The 24068-nt window shown below is 40.2% G+C and overlaps 1 long non-coding RNA gene across 1 annotated transcript in view; it reads right to left on the reverse strand.

Annotated features, from left to right (window-relative positions):
- Positions 1–12399: 12399 nt before the first annotated feature.
- The window catches only part of LOC116664966, a 191441-nt gene continuing 179772 nt past the window's right edge, over positions 12400–24068 (reverse strand). The window contains exon 5 of the long non-coding RNA XR_004321533.1: positions 12400–12622. This is a non-coding gene — a long non-coding RNA (uncharacterized LOC116664966). The remainder of the gene's footprint in view (positions 12623–24068) is intronic.

Genomic DNA, 24068 nt, shown 5'->3' on the forward strand with positions numbered 1-24068 from the left:
TTGTTACCAAAGTTACTGAGTGTATCACGCACACTCTCGTTCATGATTAATACACATGGGTAAATAAAATCTCTGCTTTGGTTAGAAACAAATCTAATAGAAAACAGGCATAAGAGTTATGGACAGAGAAGTGATATCACGTAACGTATCCCTTCCTCAGTCCCTGCCTGGGGCAGAATAAGGAATAAGGCAGCTCAATAGTGCTGTCAGGTTTTATTATGAAAGGAGAATTTCCCAGCTATCCCAGGTCTTAAAATCAACATGGTTCAACATGAGCATTAAACCATCATTAGGCCTAAGGTAAGGACCCACATGGGCGTGTAAGGACTATTGAATGCAGAAATGCATTGCTCCACTGTTTTCAGATCTTATGTTCAGTTTAAAATCCATATCAGACAAAAGGCTACTGCAGGTTAGCTGTGTCCAGTCTCTAGCATGTCTCCTGAACAGGGCCATACTATGCACTTATAGCTGTGCTAGGCTGTGACTAAATTTCAAAGTGGTTTCAAGCACAATTTCTGAGTTCTAGTAGGGATGAAAGCCCTTGTACCCTGCTCTAGTTTCTTGTGAGTGCCTTGCATGACTTTCTGCAAGATATGACCATGGAATTCTGCAGCACAAAAACGATAAGATGTTTGCTATCTTTCGTCTTCTGCAAATAGTCTGTATTTACAATACTACTCCAGTGGTTTCTGACTACCGCTTAGGGCGATTTTGCTTAGCCTAGCGGAATGTCCTGGAAACTACTGGCAATGATTTAGCCTCCAAAATTGGAACACATTAGTAGAGACAGAAAGCCTATGAACAAATAGTGGGCATGTGCCAGAGTAAATAAGTGTGGTTCATGAGCTGCGGTTAGAAATGTCTCTCTTTCAGTATGCAGGGCAAAGCTTTTGCCAGCATTTGCCATAAAGTCATCATACAAAGCAGTTTTTCCTCTCAGTAAGACAGACTCAATGAAAAGAGGGCTTCTAGTCTCACAATCTACTGTTGGGGCTGCAGTCATAGGTCATGCCAAGGAGACCTGAGTCCTTTCTGTAGCTAGCCTTTCTTCCTCTGCCTGCCGCCAAGCTTCTGTGAAAAAGAATGAAACCCTTGAGGGGGTGAGGAGGAGGTTGGAAGGATTAGAAGAGGAAAGAGTCTTTGTAATGCTCGAAGCTCCTCCCAGGATCTCATAACAAAACACACAGTCAGTTTGCTTCCTCTCTTTTCCAAACTCAAATTTGGCCCTAACTGTATAACTAACTCCTTCGAAGCACTTGGTGAGGCTATCATTACCGGGTGAAGCATTAACACACCTTCCTCTACAGAGTTCTATCAGGGAGGCTCAGAGGCTGAAGGAGACAGACACAGTTTCCCTTCAGGTTGTTTGCATTTTTCTTTAGAACTTAACTCCTTGACCACACGTTACAGGAGGATTTGGTACATTTGGACTGGAATAACATGATTTCTGGTGCAGTGTGCATGTTTGCTCTCTGAGCTTGGAGTCTGGTTTCATGCAGTTGTTTTTTTTTTTTTTTTCCCATGTAGACTGCAGTCTTAGCAACCACTGAAATCCAAGAAGAAATCTTTTTTTTTTTAAACTGAAGAAGCCATTAATCAATACCCCATAAGACTCATTCATTGTGGGAATATTGCTGTAGGGGCATGTATAGTTCACCTTTTAAAAAGGAACATAATTACAGATGTCATTTTACGAAGCCTTCTTATGATCACCATTGTCATTATACCATAAAAGAGTAAAATATGGATGAATGTTTTAGAATCACCTCAGACACGACAAGTTTAGAAATAAAGAAATAAATCTGAAGTATCATTTCTGCACTAGTTAATAAATTTCCTAATTTATTCTCATAATTATGGATCCCACAGTTAATTTCAACCAATATTCACTGGCTATCCACTATGTGCCAGACATTATGCTAGGTACGAAGAATATAGAGATGAAGGGCAGAATGAATTTATCAAAATGTTGGCAATTGTCAGTTCCGTGTGGTGGAACTTAGGACTCTGCACTCTGTTTAATTTAGAAAATTAAATATCTTTTTTTCCCCCAAGAAGAAAGAAAAAAAGACAGTCTCATTTAAAAGAGCTCACAGTCAAGGGATATGGAAACGAGTAACCAACAATTCAAATACAGTGTGATAAGCAGAATAATAGAAGGATGCCCAAAGATGGTACAGTTTATCTACTACGGAGGGATGAGAACTGGTTTAAGAGAAAAGCCTACTGTTTTAGACTCCTGTTTCTTGCTTATCCATGTGACCACAGACAAAGTGCTTAACCTCTCTAACTCATAGACTCTTTTCCTGTCAAATGAGGATAATACTGTCTTGCTTAGTTAAAGGGATTTGAAAGCATTAAATGTGAAAATATATATGAAAGGGCACAAAGAACTGTGCACATAATATAAATGTAAGATGCTATTTTTATTATTATTGGTCTCAGAGACTTACTTGCTGAACAAACCTACATAACTAATAGTACTTTGTCATATATATCAAATATACATTTGAATACAGAATGTTATACTTCACTTTTTTTTCATCTGAAGAGCTCCAAACCCTTTCCCCAGTCTCATAACCAAGGACTTTGAGGTCTTAATTGGAGACATAATTAGACTCCATATCATTGAATAAGTCCAGTCCTCAGCTCCAAGGATCAATGGGCTATTGCTGCAAGTGAGGTTAGGAGGCAGAATGAACTGGTGGGATGAACGTGGGCTGTGAAGTAGATGAATCTGAGGTACCTTAACATCCCTGTATCTCAATTTATCCTTCTGCAAAGTGAGATAACAATATCTATCTCAAGGTTTTGTGAGGATTAAATTAGTATGTGAAATAGTTAGAACATGGTAGCCTTTCAGTGCACTAACATGCTTAGCCCTTCCCCTAACCACTAGTTACAGTGATCCACAATGATCCCAAAGTTTACTTTACAGAGCCCAAGTCTCCTTCTTATAGGAAGTGAGGCTAAGAAGTTAAACAATCTATATAGATATTTAGATATCAGAACTGAAGTGACAATGAACAAAAAAATGAGGAATCAAAAAAGGGAATTGGAGGGAAATGGACACTCACCACATTAGCTGATCTGGGGGTTCTGGACTGGCCTGAGTGCTGAATGAATGGTGCACTATGTGGAACTGCCAGGAGCTAACTAGGATTTGCTTACATTTAAAACTGGGCATTGTAATCTTGCTTTGCTTGTTTTTTGGACTCCCAACTCATTCCCCGTAAATTTTACTCCAACAAAAGGCCAACACCTTTCCCTTCCAGTGTCTCAGTTCCTTTAATGTTTAGGTTTGTGTCCTTTTGTGCTGGCTCCCAAAGATGCAATAGTAATTTTGATGGCCCAACTTTTGGAAGGAGCACCACAATCATATAGTTTCTTCACCTACTTCCCCCCTGCCAGTCACAAAAGAACAGGATGACACGTATATAGAATGCACAGGCAAAAAAAAAAAAAAACAAAAAAAAACAAACAAAAAAAACCAAACAATTACTGGAAGGACAAAAAGGTTTCACGGTGTATATGTCATTTCTACCCAAAATGCTGCTACATTGTCATGGCTGTATTCCCTGCTAAGGCACTTTCCTCCCCAGCTAGCGATGTAAGCCTAGTTTAAGAATGGAGAGATGTGTTCCACATGACAAACATTCAGTTCTCTTCAAAATGGCTTAACTTTTTGATCTTTCCCAATTTAGTGATTTATACCAGTAGAAGTAATTTTCCCTTGTTCCACCAACTGTTCCCTAAGAATTGCACACTGTATTGCATATTAGCAAAGAATTACAGTATCTGAGAAGTTATGGCAGAATCAAAACCTAGCCATCATCATTTTGATAATCTCAGTCATATCCTGTGAACACATTAAAATTGATTTGATGAGTGTGTATTTCCTTTAAAGTCCCCCAAAGATATAGGGAAAAAAAGAAAATGGTATAGAATCTGGCGAAAGCAAAGCACCAGATTAAATTGGAATAAGCTAAGTAACAGGTTATCAGTTTGGTCAAACTGGAGTAGGCAAATAAAAGTGTTTTGGCAAAGGAGAATTCACACACACGCATACACACACACAGGTCTATAGACCTAGACTAAGTTTCTTTACCTATATTCGTTTCCTCTCTCTCTCCTATTCTTGCCTGACCCTGCATACTTTAAGTATTTATATTATCTTACTCTCTATTTATTTTGGTAAAAAAAGACTATTAGGCTATTTCAGAGGCATAAGAGAAACACAATGGAGAAATGGTGTAAATCAAACTGATCCACCTTTCTGACTTGCAATGTGGTCAGGGTATCTGGACACTGTCAGGGCATTGTAACCCATATCCCAAAGTGACTTTGTTACATGAAAGGAGTTTAATTTTTTTCCTCTTCGTAACCTTGTGAAATTTCCACATTAAAAAGCAATCACATCTTTCAAACTAGAAATGATTGTGTTTGGCACCACAGCCTCTGGTGTAATGGGCTGAGCTTGTTTTCACTAAAACAAAATCAGCTTTCAAAATAAATCATCTGTAGCAACATTCTACTCCTGAAATCGTATAATCCTATTAACAGAGTTTCATTTTTTTCTTTTTTCCCCATTGTCACTGGGCTGACAAGATTGGCCAAGTTTCAGCATGGAGAAACAGAAAGCTTTGGAGGACCTGGCCCACGCAAGGAGAGCTACCCAGCTTCGGCCTTGACAGATCTTAATGAGCCCTTAAATATAATCGTCTGTGTTTCACTTCTACCTAACGTGTTTCATGGGTACCATGGTTATCCAGTCACTCAGCAATTCAAGCCACTCAACAAATAATCCAGTTAGGACAACCAAAGGACAGTGGGTTGCCATGGTTATCCCAGTGAATAAGACCTTTATCAAAATTACATAAGAGTGCCAACGTGCTGAATGAAAATGTATCCCAAGTGGCTGCTGGGAGAATCTCTGCCAGAAGTGTAAATTATGTGGCAATATCTAAAAGGGCACGTTATAATTTCAGATTTCTCAGGAAAGCATATTTTCTTTGGGGGTAAAAAGAAGAAAAAGAAACATCTTATAATAACCAACTAGATTTGTTTTCTTCTGTCAGCAGGAAGAAAGAGCTCCTAGAAAATGTTTAGGGAGTTCCCAGCCAAAATGTACCATTCAGCTTGGTCTTTGCCTCTTCCAAACAGTATGAGACACTATTTGCATTTAGGTTTATCTGTCAGTCTGTGAGCACAATGTTCTTATTAAAATAACACATCTGAAGCAGTTGGAAGCTGTGGTCAATTTAGAATATTCCATAGCAAGTGACAGGTCACAAATGTTATTAACCTAACTAGGTCCTGTCCTGGACAGGCTGCTTATTTGGGGCTGGAATTCACAGACCGTATATCTCATCTCCCTGGAGAATCCTCCTTCTAGCCAGTCCTTGGGGAAAGCTTTTTTATTTTTTTTTAAGCCAATATTTTCTGGCACAGCATTTACATGTAGGCTTAAGAGTAACTCAGTTCTTCACACTAAATGCAAATGCGATGCTGGTTTGATCTTGTCCTTTGGAAAGCTTTCCCCAGGACAGGAGCTCATGTGAGACTCCTCAGTTTTCAGTTTTTCTTTCTCTGCTGAAGAACTGTTAATTCTGACTCTAGAATCAGTCCTGGGTTTGGATTCTATCTCTGCTCTTTATTAGCCTAATAAACTTGGGCAAGGTATTTAACTTTGTTAAGCCTCAGTTTCTCCATCTGTTGAAAAGATATAATAATATTACCTGGTTTAAAGGATTATTTGTGAAGATCAAACAATAGCTAGAAATTAGTAGTTATCCCCCTACCCTTTAGAATAATTGTGAAACCATTTTGCATGAAATTAATTCCTACATGAGTGAACAACAGCAAGTAGTAGAAATAAACGATTTTGTCATTTCAAGTCTAAAAGCATTTCTCTCAAACTTTTATTATAATAAAAAGGGTAATTAGATGTAAATGGAGGGTTCTCAATGTTCACCATTTGCCTCCCATGAATCCCCTAGTGGTTTCCTTACATTACAGATTAAACAGTATTTAAGAGCTGATTGATTTCCTAGACCACAAGAAAAGCAGCAGTTTTCTATGGGAAGTTACTTTTGGGTCTGAACTAGTTTTAGATAAACTGGCAAGGATCATAGAGCTTGAATGAATGATAATTGTAAAGTTTCCCATTGCTTAAAATTTTATGGTCATTATTTCAAACCAGTGAAAACAGAAGTTATACTGAAGAAAGATATTTTTATTTCAGCAAAAAGTTTAGTAGTTATGCTGAAATGGAGTAACTCTTTTTTCCCCTTTAGCCATAAGGAAGTAGGCCATATAGCTGATGGAGATTTCAATTCTTAAAAAAATTAAGTGCTATCTTCCCATGAGAGGAATTTATGTATACAGGTTTATCAGAATGTCAAATAATTATTCCTAAAAGGATGGTTACAGCTTCTTTCTGTGATCATTTGTGAAGTTATTCTCATTGTCATTCTTTCTCAGTGACTGAAATACTTGTTCTTATTTATGCTGTCTAGATCCAAATCATATTCTGTATTTAGTTGGAGATATGAGAAAACAAACGCTCATCTTGATTTAAAAATGGTTAGTTGTACATAAACCAGGTCACATTTTGACAAATCATTTCTTATGACAAACTGGGGCATTTAGGGGACATATTGATGGCGTATTTCTTCATGACTGACTGGGTTGGGCATGAAATTAGTTCAAACTGATTGTCAAAATATCTGAAAATATCAATTGGCTATTTATTTATTATTTATTTAACAATATTTTTATTACAAACATAATTATTAATGTTTACTGGGGCATATTTTATATACTATAAAATTTTCCCATTGTAAGTGTACAATTATATATTTTTAAAGTAGCATGGTAGATTTGTGTGACCATTATCACAATCCAATTTTATGATGGATTGACCAAGTATTGATCCCGAGTTTTAGATTGTTTCAACAAGAGCCTCAAAGATGTGCAGCCAAAAAGGAAGGGTCACCAGATCACCATTCCCAGATTGTATTACCAACCTCTACTATACAGTGATGAAATCTTTTGGATACAGGTCTGTGTCTCTGACTAGCTTCTGAGCTTTCTGGGGGTGAGAATATGGCACAAGGAAATACTTTAACCCATTTCCTTAGAATATCAACATCTGGAAATGTCTCTCTAGGACATAGACCCAGTACCAATGTCAGCCTTAATGTCTGAGGCACAAAGGTCCAGGATCATCAGGTTTTCCCTCCTGGTTCCTCAGGTTCTCTAACTTTTGGTTACCTTTCTTCAGTTTGAATATGCCTAATACTGGAAATTATTTTGATGAGTGTAAAATGGGTAAAGCCTTCCCCTCAACTTTGGGATGCTGACTTAGCATTTTTGAGCTGCGGTGAACAAGGTTTATCAGCAAAGAAAAAGGCAGTAACCTGAGTAGGTATACGTGAGCCATTTCTGACTCCCAGGGCAGTGGGCGATCTGTTGGCACACCTCCTTTTCTGAAGTTGCTCCTCTCAATGACTTATCCTGGAGCTCCACTGTCATCTCAGTTGGTATCTTCACAGAGCAAGGGATATTCTGTAAATATCATACAAAATTTGTAATTGAACATGCTGTTTCCAGACGATAATCATTCTGCTCCCAAGCAAACAGATGCTGAACATGGCAATGTAGCCATTGAAACTGGCCCCCTTCACTCTGAAGACAGTAGCATTCAACTGGGGACAGACTGTCTGACCCTCTCCTTCAGGCTGCCAAAACAACTGGGTGAAAAGTAAAAATGCAATCATATAATTCACGTCTTGATACATGATGGATTTCCCCTCATTCCCACCCAACAAGGCCAAACTCACTTGAATGGCTTTTCTTACAAAATTGGCAGCCATTTCGGTGGCTTGTAGAGACAGCCTCACTGGAAAATACTGTGGGGCACTTACTGGCCTCATGGAACTTGATGATTTAAAGCTTATGCTGCAGTAGTCCCGGGCGAAGCACAGCTGCAGGCAGGCCAGGTATTCTCATAACACAATGTCTAACAGACTTCTCTAAACAAAGTGAAAAAAGGCTGTCAGCAAAGACTCTCACCTCTCTGGGTCTCTTTACAGAGGAGTGTCTTGGAAAGGGAAATGTATTTGTAGTCTGCTGAAAAGAGGGACAAACACTCCATTAAACATTAAATCCTTTGGTCCCCTTCGGAACATTAAATCCTGACTCCAATAGACAAAAGACAGAATCTATACTCAGAATTTATGAAGTTAATTTGGCTCTGAGCTGGAGTAAGCAAGGACATTACCCCATTAACCTTGGACAGACAACTGGGCTTATAGCATGGTCTGGAATCTTGCCCTTAAAATCCACAATTGCTGTGTATTACATGATCTCCTGCCTGCTAACAATTACTCCCATGTTGTAGAATGACTTTTTTCCGCTGCTTATAATAATATCCCAATTTCCCTGGGGCACAGGTGTCATCCAAAGAAGGCCCTATCTTCTATAGAAATTTTTTTTCAGCAGTTAGCCAGGCCAGATGGTTACCACTTACTTCAGTGCCTCTATATTCCCACTAACATTTTCTGGCCCGAGTATAAATATGTAAAAGAAAAACAGGAGGGACATTGGGCTTTTAGCACTGTGGTAAAGTGCTGGATCAAAGGCCAGAAACCATGTAAATAGGACTCTTCATTTACGAGAACACATGAATTTTGTCCAATTCAAGGTGGCTGCCTCTTAATTTGAGAGTCTAAAACTTCCAAAACATAAGAAAGGGCCATGGTATTATGCTGGCTGACCAGGTTGAAACAGAACAACAGAAAAATTGAAGTGAACTCATCAACCTTAGCGCCTCAGATTAAATTTGCAGCAGAAATTGCAAAACATGGGACAGTTCCCTTTAGCTCCCATCCCACAGTACCCTATGATGCACGAATGGAGCTTGGGATGCACTTAGTATTGTGCACAGCTGTAGTAGATATATTGCTGTGCCTTATGGTCACATATTTATATGACTGCCTTTTCTATTAGACTGTGGCTCTGCGAAGACAAGGACTGTATCTTAGGCATCTTTGAATCCCCAGCTTCTAGCTCAGGGCCACAGTAAATATTTTGTGAATGAATGAATCATAGCAGTGTAAAGAAAGTTGTACATGTGAATGGATACATCTTGAATGACTTAGTGCTAAACTTAGCCAAAGTTATAGGATTGTGGATTTTCCTAAATTCAGACCATCAGATGACCAATAATTCCTCTTCCAATTTTGGCTAACTTCAGCCTAACTTTAAGCTACCATGTGTATGTCTTCCTTTATGAAACCTGGATCAAATATAATGTAGGGTCACCTTGAACAGATATTACTATAAATCAAATGAGTTAGAAATATATTCTAAATACACTTCTAGTCTTTAAAATCAGCACAAAAAGCTAGCGACACCATTACAAGTACCTCCATCTCCGACTAAGCCCCATGGAAGCACTGTTAGGTTGCCACCACCTTTGACAGAAAGATTACATAGTTTTACATATGTCCAGCTAACACCAAACTTAGAAGTTTACATTTCTGTGAAAGAGATTATTATTGCATAGTTACTGACTTTTAGTTACTAAGGCATCTCAAGGAGGAGTAAAGCTAATTTCATCTGTTTAATATACACACGAGACAATGCTGTTGACACTCACTTGTGTACATCATGGTGGGATTTGGTGTTCTTGGGTTCTAGATAACCTTAAGCTTTACATAACTTGATTTCTACTCAATTTGTGTTTAATAAGTACCTTAAAAACTTGATTGTGTTTATTCTGTACTTAATTTACTATACTTTTTACCCAAGGAGCTCAGAGCGGGATGCTAGGTATCATTTTGTTCATTCTCACTACATTTCAATAAAGTGGAGATATTCTGATGCTAATTATGGCTTTTGGGAATTGAAGGCAAAGAGAAGTTAGGTTATTTGTCACAGGCCAATCAGCCAGTTACTCATTCATTCAATATTCAATAACATTCATTGATATGAAACGTGCCCAGTACATATCAGAATAGAAAAGGGAAACAGAACAGAAAGGATGTTTAAATTCCTGTGTTCTCTCTCTCCAGCAATATTCACATGCCAAAAATTTATAACTTGTGCTAGTTAGGATAATGCTAGCTGTTATAACAAGCAGGTGCTAAAATGTGTTTAGGGCCCACACACAATAGAAGTTTATTACTTGCTCATAAAATGTCCTGAGTTGTTTAAAGCAGATGGGAAGTGGGGAGGAGGAATGTTTCCCATCATTCAGGGACCCAGTTTGATGGAGTTTCTGCAATCTTCAGCATTTAGTTTCCAAGATCAACATAGTGACTTTTTCTGTTTGGTGGCTGGAGGAGAATAGCTTCATGGGGCAAGTCTGAGAGGTTTTACGAGTGGGGGCACTGGAAGTGACACCCATCACTTCTGCTCATACCCTGTTGACTAGAACTCAGGTATGTGGCATTGCAAGATGCAAAGGGGGCTTAGAATCATCTTCCTGGCTGTATAATGTATTTTGCCACAACTCTGGGCCATGAAGGGGAAACACATTTTGGGGAACAGTTAACTGTCATTGCCACATAGCCGAAGTCAAAGGTAGGCTTTTCTGACTTGATCCTTTAAAGGGTTTCATCAGTCTGTCCTCTCCCACTGGGGTCACCAAAGTAATTATTTGATGTCAGGACAACTTGGGCTCTGATGGGCAACAGCAGCCACACTGAGGGTCATGGTTGACATGTGTTTGCTACTTGACCAATTTCTGTTAAGCCTGAAGTTTCCCAGGCCTTTAGCTGGTGCTAATTTAATGCCTGGATCTATGTAACTGAGGTTCAAACTCACTCTAGTGACTTTCTGTGGTATTTTCCTAAGGCATCCCCATCAACTCCAGACTGACTTGGATCCTTGTCTGTTGTGCTGGTGGACCCAACAGTGTTAGCTGTGTATCATTTAAAACTCTTTTATAAATAGCTACCTCTTAGGTAAAGTGTAATCATCTCCTACTTTTTGCTGTTTATTGTTGGCAAGTCTCCTGGGAGCTGGAAAATAACAGTTCTCCATTTTAAAAAATGATTTTTTCTACTTCTAGCTCTGTTTTCCCCTCTTGTATTATATCTTCTGAGGGCTTGAAGGTACCTTGAATGTATCTACCGGGTCTGTTTTGATTACACCTGTGAGCCAAAAAGAAGGAGTTCTGCCAGGATGCTAAATGGCTACATAAATAAATTGTGGAAGAAAACCTCACTTGATTCAGATATCAATAACTACAACTAACATTTATTAAACATGTAGTACTTGTCAGGCAAAATGCTGAACTTTTTATAAACACCATTCCATTTAATTCTCATAATCACTTGTGGAGGTTGACATATTATTTGCATTTTACACATGATGAAACTGAGGTGGAGAGTGGTTAAGTGACTTGTCTGGCCTACACTAGTGGGGGGAAGTAATGCTGTAAATGGAACCAATATTGCACAACTCCAGGTCTGGGTTTATTACCATTCTGGTGTCCTGCCAATGGATTACATTCTCAGAGTTCCTATTTTCCATGGCTTCTCCATGTATAAAATCTACATATCTCTTTATTACTCTTGGAAAATAAATGGTACACTAAATAAAAATAGACATTGCAAGACATTTTTCTTGATTGTCTGGTTCCTCCCATTAAATTTTATGCACGAAGGAACAGGCTTCTCAGATTACAGAGCACATTTCCCATCAGGTGAGTCAAGATCCGTAACTGTAGTACTTGACTGCACCGCTTAATAAAAAGAGTTAAATCCACCTACTACTTTATACTCAGTAACAGATGACACCATTCCTAAAGGCAAAACGGTGTGAAAAAAATGATAATGGAACTGTTCCCTAGTGGGTATTGATTAAATGAGAGCATTATGAGCTCATTATGTTGGTTAATTTAGATTGAGATCATTAACTCAAGCTAAGTTCAATTTAGTACAATTGACAAAAATCTAGGAATATCAGTGGAAGGAATAAATGACACATATAAACTATAATAAAATTTTAAGCCTTGACATAACTTAAAAGATATTTCTTTTCATTTACTTACTCTAATAGCATCTGGAGTTAGAGAGACCTGACACTGCGTGTAACCTTGGGCAAGTTATAAAACCCTTCTATACCTCAGTTTCCTCATGTTCAAAACAGGGGTACTAACAGTGCACAAGTCACACAGCTTATTATGAAGATTAAAAGAGACAGTGCAGTGGGGTGTGTATAGCTCAGTGGTATAGCGAAAACTTAGTATGCACAAGCTCCTGGGTTCAACCCCCAGTCCCACCATTAAAAAATAGGTAAGTTAATAAAAATCGAATTACTTCTCCTTCCCCCCAAAAACAACAACAACAAAAATTTTTTTAAAAGAGACAATGTGTATGAAACACTTGGTAATCACAAAGCAACCATAAGTGCTTGTCCCTGCCTGCTCAGGCTGCCATGACAGAACAGCACAGGCCGGTGACTCAGACAGCAGGGACGAATTGTCTCACAGTTTTGGAAGGCTAGAAGTCCAAAATCAAGGTGCCGTCAGGGTTGGTTTCTGGTGAAGCCTCTCTTCTTGGCTTGCAGATGCCCACCTCCTTGCTGAGCCCTCACATAGCCGTTCCTTCGTGCACATATGGAGAGAAGAGAGTTCTCTGATGTCTCTTCCTGTAAGAACACCAGTCTGCTGGAAGAAGGCCCCACCCTACGGCCTTGATTAACCTCAACAGCCCCCGCAGAGGCCGCATCTCCAGCTACCGTCACACTGGCAGTCAGGGCTCCTACGTGTGGATTTTTAGGGGATACTATTCGGTCCAGAGCAGTGCTCCAAATAGTACAACTGTTATTTTTTTATTACTACATTTGAATTATATATCCACTCAATACAAAGCTTTATTTCATATGGATATGAGACCTCATTAATGGTTTCAAAGTTAAGCTCAACTTAGATCACTTGAGGGAATCTCCAGAGCAAATTGGAATTGATGCGAGTCACTGGTAGAGTGAGATATTAGTCTGCACTCTGGAGACATGTGGTGGTGGTATGTGTGCACGTGTATGTGTGTGATGCTATCCAAGTTGCACACCACAGATAAAGTCTTGAAAATATTGGCTCAGTAGAATTGTGATTTTAGGATATCTTGCATGATTAAGGCTCTGATGAAAAATGAATGCTTCTTTCCTTTCCTTTTCTATTTTTCTCTCTAGTTGAAATTGAGCCAGGACTGTGAATTCCCATTTTATCAAACTGGAAATCTGGAGTTGATACTTAACTAAATGTATTATTTTTCTTGCATTTTATACACTGACATCTTCTTCCTGCCTCATCCCACTCAAAGCATCTGACAGGTGGTAGGACTCCCTATCTTGAAGAATCAAGCATATATTCTAAAGTTCAATGCCTGAATTATTCATTTGGATTCTGGCATTTGGGGGTCATTTTGCTGACCACTAACGATTGACAACACAGAGCAAATGTTAGCAAGACGATAGGCATTGGCTTCTTAGTCAAAGGAATTTTGAAAGCAAGTCCGAATCTTAAAAAGAGCTCTTTCCAAGGCTTAGAAGTGACAGGCTGCCTGGGGGGAAATCTGCACTGCTGAGAGCCACCTGCATTTCCATGCAGAATAATTTTGAAAGAGTTTTTTTCTCTTTCTTCTTTTGGCAGGACGTTTGTCATTATAATAAAAATCTCGTATTTACCAGATCCTTTTAAACAAATAATCTGAAAGCAACAGGAGGAAATCTGCAATAATTTACAATCAGCTCTTAATTTAGAGCTGTTTAGATTTTTCACAGTATGCCTGAAATGAGCAATGTTTATACCAAGTTCAAGACTTCCACAAGCAAACCTGCTCTCCTGAAGGCGACAGCTTGCTCCTGACACTCTGAAACTAAGGCTTGGAGCGTCACATCATGTTCTTAAGAGCAGTATCTGTGCATCAGGTCTACAGCTTTCTAGAGGGCTTATGGGGGAAGGACCACTCTGGGGGAAAAGACTGTTCTCCCCAGAGCTAACATTTCTGTTACATCAGCTTCAAGACAAATGAATCTAGATCAATGCTGGGAGTTCAGGAAGAAAGAAAAGTAAGAAATCTCATCCTTCATCTCTGTAGAATGTAAATGAGGTAAGATGACATGACCATTGTACCATCAAGATCCTATAATGAAATGCTGCACGATGTGAATGCAGAACTCATTTCAAGAGGTTTATTTCCCAGAAGCAAAGACCACTGTTGACTAAAATGGAAAAGGTGAGATGTCAGCTATGCCTTTTTATTCCTTCACCTAACTGAATACTTTCTACATGCCAGTCACTGAGCTGAGTGGAGGATTGCAATAAAAGAATAAATGATCCCTAGTCTAAAAGTGCTTATGTTCAAAGAGGGAGAGAGGCATAAAACACCTAAAAAAGAACTGCAGATCAGGAAAAGGGCAATGTGGGAAATAAACAAGATATTTACAGAATTAAAAAGAGAAGTAATTTTTAGACAGTGTGGTTGGAAGGAGTCTCTCTTAGGAGGTGACTTTTTAGCTCCTCTTGGATGACAGGAAAGCTTCAGACATAAGACCACCAGGGGAAGAGCACTGCTAGGTAGGAAACTACCCATGTAAAGAGCGAAGATGATGAAGCTGCTGATGGCTGAGCCTGACTGCGAGTGGTGGGAGAGGACCCAGAATTACTGATGCTGGGCACGGGCGTGGGGAGAGGGGGTGATTTTAAGTAAGAAAATTGACTAACTTGGAATTTACTACATCCTCCCACTTTGGTCCTTTACTATATACCTTCCCTGCAGAGGTATGCTGAGTAACATGTTCAGAGCTCCTTGAAGCACAACAAATACAGTGAAACCAAAAGCTGATCATGTCTATCAACCGATCATTCACAGAGCACCTTCAGATCTGGGAGTTCAGGTCTCTACTCTCCTTTGTTCCTTTTAAAGAGCTTTCATCTTTCCCATCTCTATGAGAAGAGAGGAAATTTACTCTTACAATATTTGCTTATCATTAAAGTGTGAAATTGCCTTCCTAAAAACCGTTAATGGTGTGTATGTGTGTGTGTGTGAGTGTGAGTGCAAGTGCATAAGTGCCTGTGTGTGGAATGGCCTTGCATCTCTGAAGTCTGACTTGGGGTGGGCCCCAGCTTCCTTTCCTTGCCTCCTGCCATTCACTCATGTGTCAGTTGAGATCTGCCAGATTCCCTGTCTAATGGTTCCCAGGGCTGTGTTTAGAGCCGTGGAGCCAGGGCAGCCTTTTTCTATGGGGCTCATCGCTGGAAGTCCCTTCTCTTGCAGTTCTGTGAAAGTATGACTTAATTTACTTGCTTCTGGTTCCCATTCTTTGGAAACCATTGTGAAGGGCTTTCATCATAGTACTCAGTACTGGCCCACCCAACTTGGCAATGCATTCTGTCCCTGAATCAAGTGTACGTGTGGTGGTATGTTATTTCAAATAGGTCATTAACCAAGACTCTAGTTCCCCTCATAGTGCTATCTTGGGCAGAATATCACCTTGGTCTGTGTTTATATGTAAACAGCTGCAGCCCCTGAAGTAAAAGAAAACCATGTAACCATTAGATGCACGGGATTAGACCCACATATCCTCCTAATTTACCCTGGAAAGAGATCTTGGTACATTTTTCTGCACAGACCACAAGCTCTGCTCTTGAATAAACTGCTTCTCAGACGGTCTTCCTACGAATCAATGTGTGTTTCTGAAAAGAATCCATTGCTGTTTTCCTAATGAAAGAGGAGTAAAAAACCAACCAACCAAACAAACAAAAAACCCAAACCCAAACCTTTATGAAAGGTAACTCCTTCATGATACAATCTTTAGAAAATAAGCCCTTAAGTAGGGAAGAGGTGAACTACCTGGTCTCTGTAATTCACACAAGGGGGAGGGGCGGCAGAGGAGACAAGCTAATGTTACCATTAGGATACTGCATAGACATATAAAATTTCTCACTAACATTCGAAAGGGATATTAACACCAAACTCCAATTTTGGACAACCTAAAAATATAATTAAATTGTACATAGTCAATATTTTCTGGAAGGGGACCTTTCTTATCTCTCTTTATGTTTAGAAACAAAAGAAAAACATTTTTTGGATGAAAATCAAACTGATTATATTATGACTATATTGGTACAGATGCAGTAAATATGCAAATATTTACTTCTTCCAGTGCCTTTTAAAAATCTGCATTTGAAGCTCATGATATTAATTTTAACTTTACACACGTCCTTCCTATAAGGAGCTTCACATATTTGAGGGTATAGCCCATTGTGGGAGTGAAGAATAAAGAGGGCATTCAGTTTACTTTTCAGGTGAGATTCAGTGAGGTGTTTATAACTCATCTCAGCAATCATCTGGATTAGGAACAGAACTGGACCTAGGGATGTCCAGTCTAGGGCATGAGCCATTGGTCAAAGAAGAAATGATCAGTAAATCAGTGCAGCAAGCTCCATGTGGAGGACAGACAGGAAAGGTGACTGGCCTGTGACCATGTTGCCCCACTCAGATCTGTACTGTCAATTATGGCTTCCTGCTGGGCACCTGAGGCTGGAGGCAGTGGCGTCTAATTGCACCCAGTATTAATGGAGTGTACATGCTCTGCTCATCACTGGGAGATTACCGGATTATCTGGGATAAAAAAAGGGAAGGTTGTAGGATCAGCTGACACCAGGTCCAATTTAGGCTTTAAAACTATAACAACTTCTTGGCTTTTAAACAAGCCTATCAGCAACTTTTCTTTTTCAAGGCTAAAGCCACCTTTCAAGGGCTTCTCTGAATTGGAAGGCAATGAACTTACAAGTGTTCTTAAGAGTCCGTAATGGATAGGTATCCAACTTTCAGTTTCCGCGTCTAAGAATCAGGATAATATCTACTTCTCAAGGCTGCTGAAGGATTAAATCTGACAAAGTAAGTAAGTCTCATAGTACTGCCTAGAATATAGTGAACCCTCAATAAAAATGAATAATTATTATATACCCGCAATCTTTAGTGCTTTTTATACAGTATCTCCTTTTTCTGGAAATATAAGTATCTTCTAAGAAGTAGAACTTGGTTTCATTTAATTTGTTTCAGACCATGCTATAAACAGATAAACATATTCATCCATCCATCCACCCATCCACTCATGCATGCAACAAATACTTACTGAGTCCCTGTTATGTTTATTCATAAGTGAAGAAGAGAGACAAGGTCTTTCTTCCCATAGAATGTAAACTTTTGTGGAAGAGACAGACTAAACAACAACCAAAGATATATACTATGTAAAATACCAAGTGATAATAAATAATAGGAAGAAATCGGTGAGAGAATAGAGAATGGCTCGTGGAGATGGGCGTTGTCTTTCACACAGTGGTCAGGGAAAGCCTCTGTGGAGGGGACATTTAAGTGAAGACAGAATAAATGGAGAGAATGAGAAATTTGATGATCTGGGAAAACAGCATTCAAGACCAAGGGTACAGGAAGAGCAAATGTCAAAGGGTAGGAAGGAGCTTGGAGTTTTCAAGGAAAAACATGAGCATTTCAAGGTTTTACTTCACTTCTGCTATAGTAGCCTCCTGGCTGGTTTCCCTGCTTCGGCTCTTACTACAGTCACCTCTCTGAGCAACAACCAAGAACTTAAAAAAAAAACAAACAAACTTAAATTGGATCATGTTATTTCCCAGATCACAGCTCTGCAGTGGTTTCCTACCTCACTTAAAAAAAAAAAAAAAGGCCAAACTCCTCATGTGGCTTTCCAGGGCCACCCAAGACCAGCTGGCCTTGCCTATCTTGTCTAGCGCCATGCTTGGCTAGCTGCCCCCTCTCTGGGAGAGAGACAGTGAGGTCAGCATGGTAAAATACCACTTAGGAGCTGCTGCAGTCAAGGTGAGAGCTGAAGGCTTGAGTGGCAGTGTTGAGGTGGTGCGGAACAGTTAGATTGGGGGTATATGTGACAGGAATGCTGACAGGACCTGCTGAAGGACTGGCCATGGGCTCTGGCTTTGTGTCTCCTTGGCTTCTCCACATTAAGTATTGTTAACAGCTGCTCCTAGCTTGGGCTTCCTGTGACCCTAGAGCATTATTCTTCTATAGCAAACTAAAAGGCTGCCCATGCAAGACTTGATTTTTTAAATGATCAAACTTGCCTCCATGAAATTTCATCTCTGCATGACCTCAGAACTGAAGCCAATTCTTGAGAACTGTAGTGAAACCTCAGCAATGTGGGTGGACTTTCTATGGGTGGGTTATTCAGAGCCCTGAAGAAGGGGTGGAAAGAGAAAAGAGATGAAAATCAAATCATACTTGTCAGCATTATTTAGATATTGCTGTTCTGAAACAATTTTCACTGAAACAGATATTCAGAGTATTGACTGAAAAAGAGTTTTGAATTATCTGTGAGTCTCTATTATTTTTTCTAAGGAACTTATTTTACAGGGTTGAAAATATTGAATAAATGAGAATGTATTTTGTGAAAAACAATATTCTAGGCCTGGTAATGGCCTCTAAGACCCTGTGTAATCTGGCTCCTATTCCCTCTTTCACTCTGTCTCATTCATATTCCTCTCACTGACATTTCTAGAATGTGCCTCCTTAAGAATTTTGCACTGACTATACTTTTTGCCTGGACATCAATTCTCCCAGATGTCAAAATGCTAACTCACTCACTGGGTTCCCGTCTTGCTCAGTTTTACCTCTCAACGCCCTGTACCCTTACCATTCTATTTAAACTGCACCCAGCTCCCCACCCCTACCCGATTCCCTCAGTCCTAATCCCCCCTACCCAGTTCTATGGATTCTACAGCACTATTCTAACCTACTATATAATTTACTTCGGCATTTTGTTTGTTTATTGTTTGTCTCACTAGGATGAAGTTCCAAGAGGGCAAAGATTTTTAACCTATTTTGTTCACAGACAAATCAGATCAAGCACCTACAACAGTGTACACACAATGAGTGTTGAATGGATGAATAAATGAATGAACTGTTATTTCTGTTATAGTCAGGTAGGGAGCAAAATGAAAGAAATCGTAGGATGGGGACCTAGGTTACAAATGCCTACCACAAATTCAGACATAACTTCCCATAAGTAGTATTCCTAACATGTGAAAAAAGCCTCAGGGGGAGGAGAAATGACTGGACAGAGCTACCCAGCTGAGCCTCAGTCTCCTGGCCTTAAATCCCTGGGGACTAAGGGTCACCCTCAATGCCTGCTCCAGTATACTGGATGAGGAAATCATCCTGAGGAGAAATTTCTGAAATAAGAGCATCAAAAGAAGTTGGCACCCTCACTGCATCTGATCCTTCCCCCTTTGGACCAGGGACAGGGTCCTCAGGAGATGGGGCTGGAAAAATAGTGGGGCTAATAAAAAGCTAAGTCACAAGGCAGCATGTTTTGTGGCCAAATATCAGGGAGTGATGGCTGTGGTGGGAGGAGCTTTCCCTCCACACCTACTTCAGTTTGGAAACCATTGGCATGTCAAGGGAAAATGGCCTCATAGGACAGTAGTAGAGAAGTTGCTCCAAGAATTTCACGCATGTCTACTGATAACTGGGTTTTAACTGCAGGGGATTTGTGCAACTGCCCAGTGATTGTCCCCTGGGACCACAGTGTAGGGTTAGAAGTGGAGGGATTTAGAAGGAAGGATTCTCCAGCCACCTGACTAGGGTGGGGGAAGGCCCAAGAAATGGTATATTATTTGTGTTGCTGGGGTTTTGCTATATCAAGACCATGTGCTTGAGGACATTTCCATTTGGTCACGCTTATTGCTGATGGTCATTGTCAGGCTGGGGAGAAAATAAGAGTCCTGAATCTACCTACAGTAGAGAATTTTCAAGCCAAGTAAGTTCTTTCTAGACTACATAATGTAGCCCTGGTTTGCTATTAATATGCAGTAGTGGAGGAAATGAGCTCCTGCATTGAGGGGCTATGACTAGTATTTCTGGTCGCCCTGCAAGAAAAATAATCCCAAATTTTGGAATTTGGGGAAGGAGTCCAGGGCAGGATCCAGGATCAGGTCGTCCTAGCAGATTTCCTGATCAGTGTCATAAGCTCTGGGTTCAGGGTGGCAATGGTGAAGATCTTCCTACTGGACTATGGAAATCACATTTGCAAAATGAAGTTGGTAGCACCAAAGTGAAGAAAAAAGAATTAAGAAGCCCATTTCTCTGCCATAGACATACAAACTGACAGCACAAGAAAGTGCTAAGTTTTCTTGGGACACCATGGTCCCAAAGTTGTGTAACTTCATAAAGAATGTAAGGAAAGAAAGATGTGATATTGCAGAAGGATCCTGTTCAAAGTCACAGGAAGCAAATTCTTTACATCTGATGGATATAAACTTTGTGAGGTTCCATAATTTCTTGTTTGTTTATTGTCCCAGGACGCCCTAAATTGTTTTGCAACTACATAAAGTGTCAAATAAGCACGTGAATAAAAATGCATGCCTCCTTTCTGTTTCCTTTCCTGGTAGCAGCAAGCATGCCTGGCTTATTGCTAAGTAGCACATGATGTTGCCTTTTAGACTTTGAAATTTTAACTTTGTTCTGTGGGCAGTAGTTCCCAACTTTGGTAGATCTTTTGGATTATTCTGGGGAGACCTTTGAAAATTATGACCACTGGGTTCTACCCCAGATTTTCTAGCGGTGGGGTGGAGCACAGGCATCTGTATTTTCACAAGCTCTCCAAGTGACTCTTGGGGAATCCAATGGTCCAATGTCTAGAGGTTCCGTGGAAGGGAAGGTTGGTTTAAGGGATTTCTCTGAGGTGCTAGAGATGCCTCTGTGGGATGTGGGGTGGTGTGTGTGTGTATGCATGTGTGTGTGTGGGTGTTTAGAGAGATGGGAAGGAGAGGGATCAAAAGCAGGTAGTTATATCCTGAGATGTACAGAAGGAGGACAAAACTTCCCAGTAGTTCCTGCAGAACAGTCACCATTTTAGAAATCCTTCGATTCTGGACCTAATCCAAGAAAGAAGTAAAGGAAACCAGACTCATTAAATGCCTGCTATGCATTTGACACTGTGCTAGGTGTTGGGATCACAAAGACAAAAAAGACAATCCTTAAGGAGCCCACATATAATCACTGCCAAGAGAAATGTGCTATAATTAAGGGAGGCAGGAGGTGCTTTGGGAGACTTTGGGAAGGAGTGGGGTGAGGGGGTGATCCAGGGAAGGTTTCCAAGAAGAGATAGCATTTAAACAAAAATTTAGATAATGCTAATTCTAATATTAATTACTGTAAATAGTCCAGTATGGTTGGAACAGAGAGAGTTAGGGGAGGGATGGGAAGGGATAGGGAGAGGGGATGGTAGAGCCAGAGGTGAGACTGGAGAGGTAGGTGTACTGGAGCCAGGTAATGAGTTGCCTTGACTTTATCCTGAGTGCAATGGGGGATACTGGAGGAGACAAAGCAGGCAACAACAAGATCACATCTGTGGCTGAGAAAGAACAATATGGTGGCAGCACAGAGAATGCATTAGGAAGGGAGTGAGACTGGAGATGGGAGCCTGATGGCCTGAGATGAAGCAATGGGAGTAAGAGTAAAGAGAAAGGGATTGAGAGGACTGGAGAGAGGGGAACAAGTTAAGGATGGTGTCCAAGTTTCTTTTTTTGGCAGCTGATTGGATCATGGTGCTACTTGCTATTCATTATTTGCTTTAACATAGCTCTTCGTTTTGCCTTTATAATTACTTTAGGTCATTTCAAAGAGATCAAGATAGGAAAGCTCTGAGAGATCAAACAGAAAAATGGAGGAAAACTTCAAGGTCTTCAGCTTATAAACTGAGAGCTGAGATCCAAATTCAGGTTGGCCTGAGTTCTGAGACCATGCTTCCAATACCCCAGGCAGGTGAAAAGCCTAATAAGGCTAAAAAAAGAAGAATAAGGCTTTGAGTAGGCTACATTCACAATAGAGACAACATGAGCTAAAATCTGAAAAGCAGAATCCCAGCACCTGAAATTTATTCTTGACTGCAGTTAGCATGGTGAGATGTGGCCTCCTTTTGGACAAGGTTGTCAATGGTCTCTCTTCTATGCTGTGCAGCCTCTTTATACCTCACTGATGGCAAATAGGATTGAATCAAGATTTTAAAGAGGAAAAAAATTGCTGTTAAAAATGTCCTTATAAAAAAAAGTGACATGACACATCTTAACCTTTGTCTCACAGATTTGCTTATAGCACCTCCAGAAAGTAATTTGTTTGAAAAACAGTTATCTTGCTGGAGGAGTTTAATAAAAATTTAGAAGTTTTTTTGATGGAAAATAGATCTTTACCCAGAATCTTGTTTGGTAGTAATGTGACATGATGCTTTAAAGAGAGTGCATTTAGGTAGGCTCTCTGAGCCAAAGGGTTATACCTCTGACATCAGGCCGTCGACAGAGATGTGACTATTCACTCCTACTTGGGCAATGCATGAGTCATCCCTGCAGCCACCAGGTACTCATCAGTCTTCCTTGAACTTCTGCTGTTTATTTGACTGGAAGTAAATTTAACCTGTGTGTCTAATACCTTTGAAATTACCTTTTACTCTCAATTTGGATAGAAGAAACTTCCTTATTAGTGGAATAGGAAACTGTTCCATATAGCAGTATTTGTAATATTTCTAGAATCCACATTTTTATGCTTTGAATTGGTTGCATATTAAAGATAAGTTTGATTTAGATTTGCCTCTTATATATTTTTCTCAGTGCTTATCTTTATCCAACTTGTCTCCCTAAATATACTTTTCCTCTCCCTCTCAAAAACAAATACACCCCAGTCCGGGCTTGCATTTGTTGGTTTCAGTCGTTGAATGCAGAATTAATTTTGTCTGCTCTGTTGGTTTGTCACCCCATTTCTTGGGCTTCTGCCTGCTGGGGCCTGTGCCAGGGCTCCCTACACTTTGGTTTCCCCACCTATGGGACTGCTTCACTCATCTTGAGAGATCACTGTGAGGCAGATAGCTCATAAATGTCATTATAAACGGCTCTGCAACAGTATGTCTCAACATCTGTGATGCCAGATTCAAAAGAGTTCGACTGTGTGTGTCTGGTCAAAAGAAAACCGAGGTGGCCTATTGACGTTGGACAGCAAGGTAAAGGGCTGGCAATCTTCACATTTCCCATGGGCCTGGACTGCATTTTCCTCAGCTGCTTTTGCTAGCAGTCAAGGGCTCTAGAATTCTTTCTCATTAATAGTAGCCAGCAGGCATGCAGGTCAATTCTTTTTCTTTCCCTTTAGTTACTTGGAAGGGCCTCCTTTCTTCAGTTTTTAAGAGCAGGGATTTTGAGACAGTAACCCCGCCCTTCCATAGCAGGTCTCGTAAATGCCTAGGAACCACCCTCCTCCGATGGGCAGTCAGCCCATTTAGGCAAGACAATGAGGAAATGGTTCCTTTGCTTCTGCTTCTTTGGCAACGGAGAAGGAGGTGGCTGAAGCCAGACACGCTGGCTCCATGCACATGCCCAAGCCTTTTTGTCTCACTCTATTGAGCAAGAAGAAGGCAACCGTTTCCATGTTAACACCACCAATGACAATGTTAAAACTGGACTGGCTGGGTTTTTTCATTGAAATCCTGGCTTAAAGGGTGTGTGCATGTGTCTGCAAAACATAAATGGAAAGAACCAAAAGGGGAGCGAAAGAAGCAAAGTGAAAGGCTACTTTCTTGGCAAGGAAAAAAAGATTCCATTTTAGAATAGAGGAAATTACCACTCTAGCTGAACAAAGAGCTAGTTTGAGACAATAACCAATCACTTAAGTATACAGGTCTTTAGGTTTATGAAACTCAGTCACATATAAACCAAACTATCTAGATAACTGTTAATCATTCAGGCCAAATGCATTTTCTCCTATCGTTTCCAAATTCTTCTGCTGAGCTAGAACCGTGCCGCACTTATTACAGGCACTCTTCTGCCTCCTTGACTTTGTGCCTGCTGTTCTGTCTGCTTGAAATGCCCTTCCAGTCCTTTTATACCTGGGGAAGGCATATTCAGTTTCTAAATTCCCATCTCAAAGACCTTTCCCACCTTTCCTGGGCGCCCAGACAGAACTGGTTGTTCCTGAGGGGCTGTGTTCAAATTAAGACTAGCATCGGCACCTTTA

The sequence above is a fragment of the Camelus ferus genome, chromosome 7, assembly GCF_009834535.1.
Source record: "Camelus ferus isolate YT-003-E chromosome 7, BCGSAC_Cfer_1.0, whole genome shotgun sequence".
Classification (NCBI taxonomy): Eukaryota; Metazoa; Chordata; class Mammalia; order Artiodactyla; family Camelidae; genus Camelus; species Camelus ferus.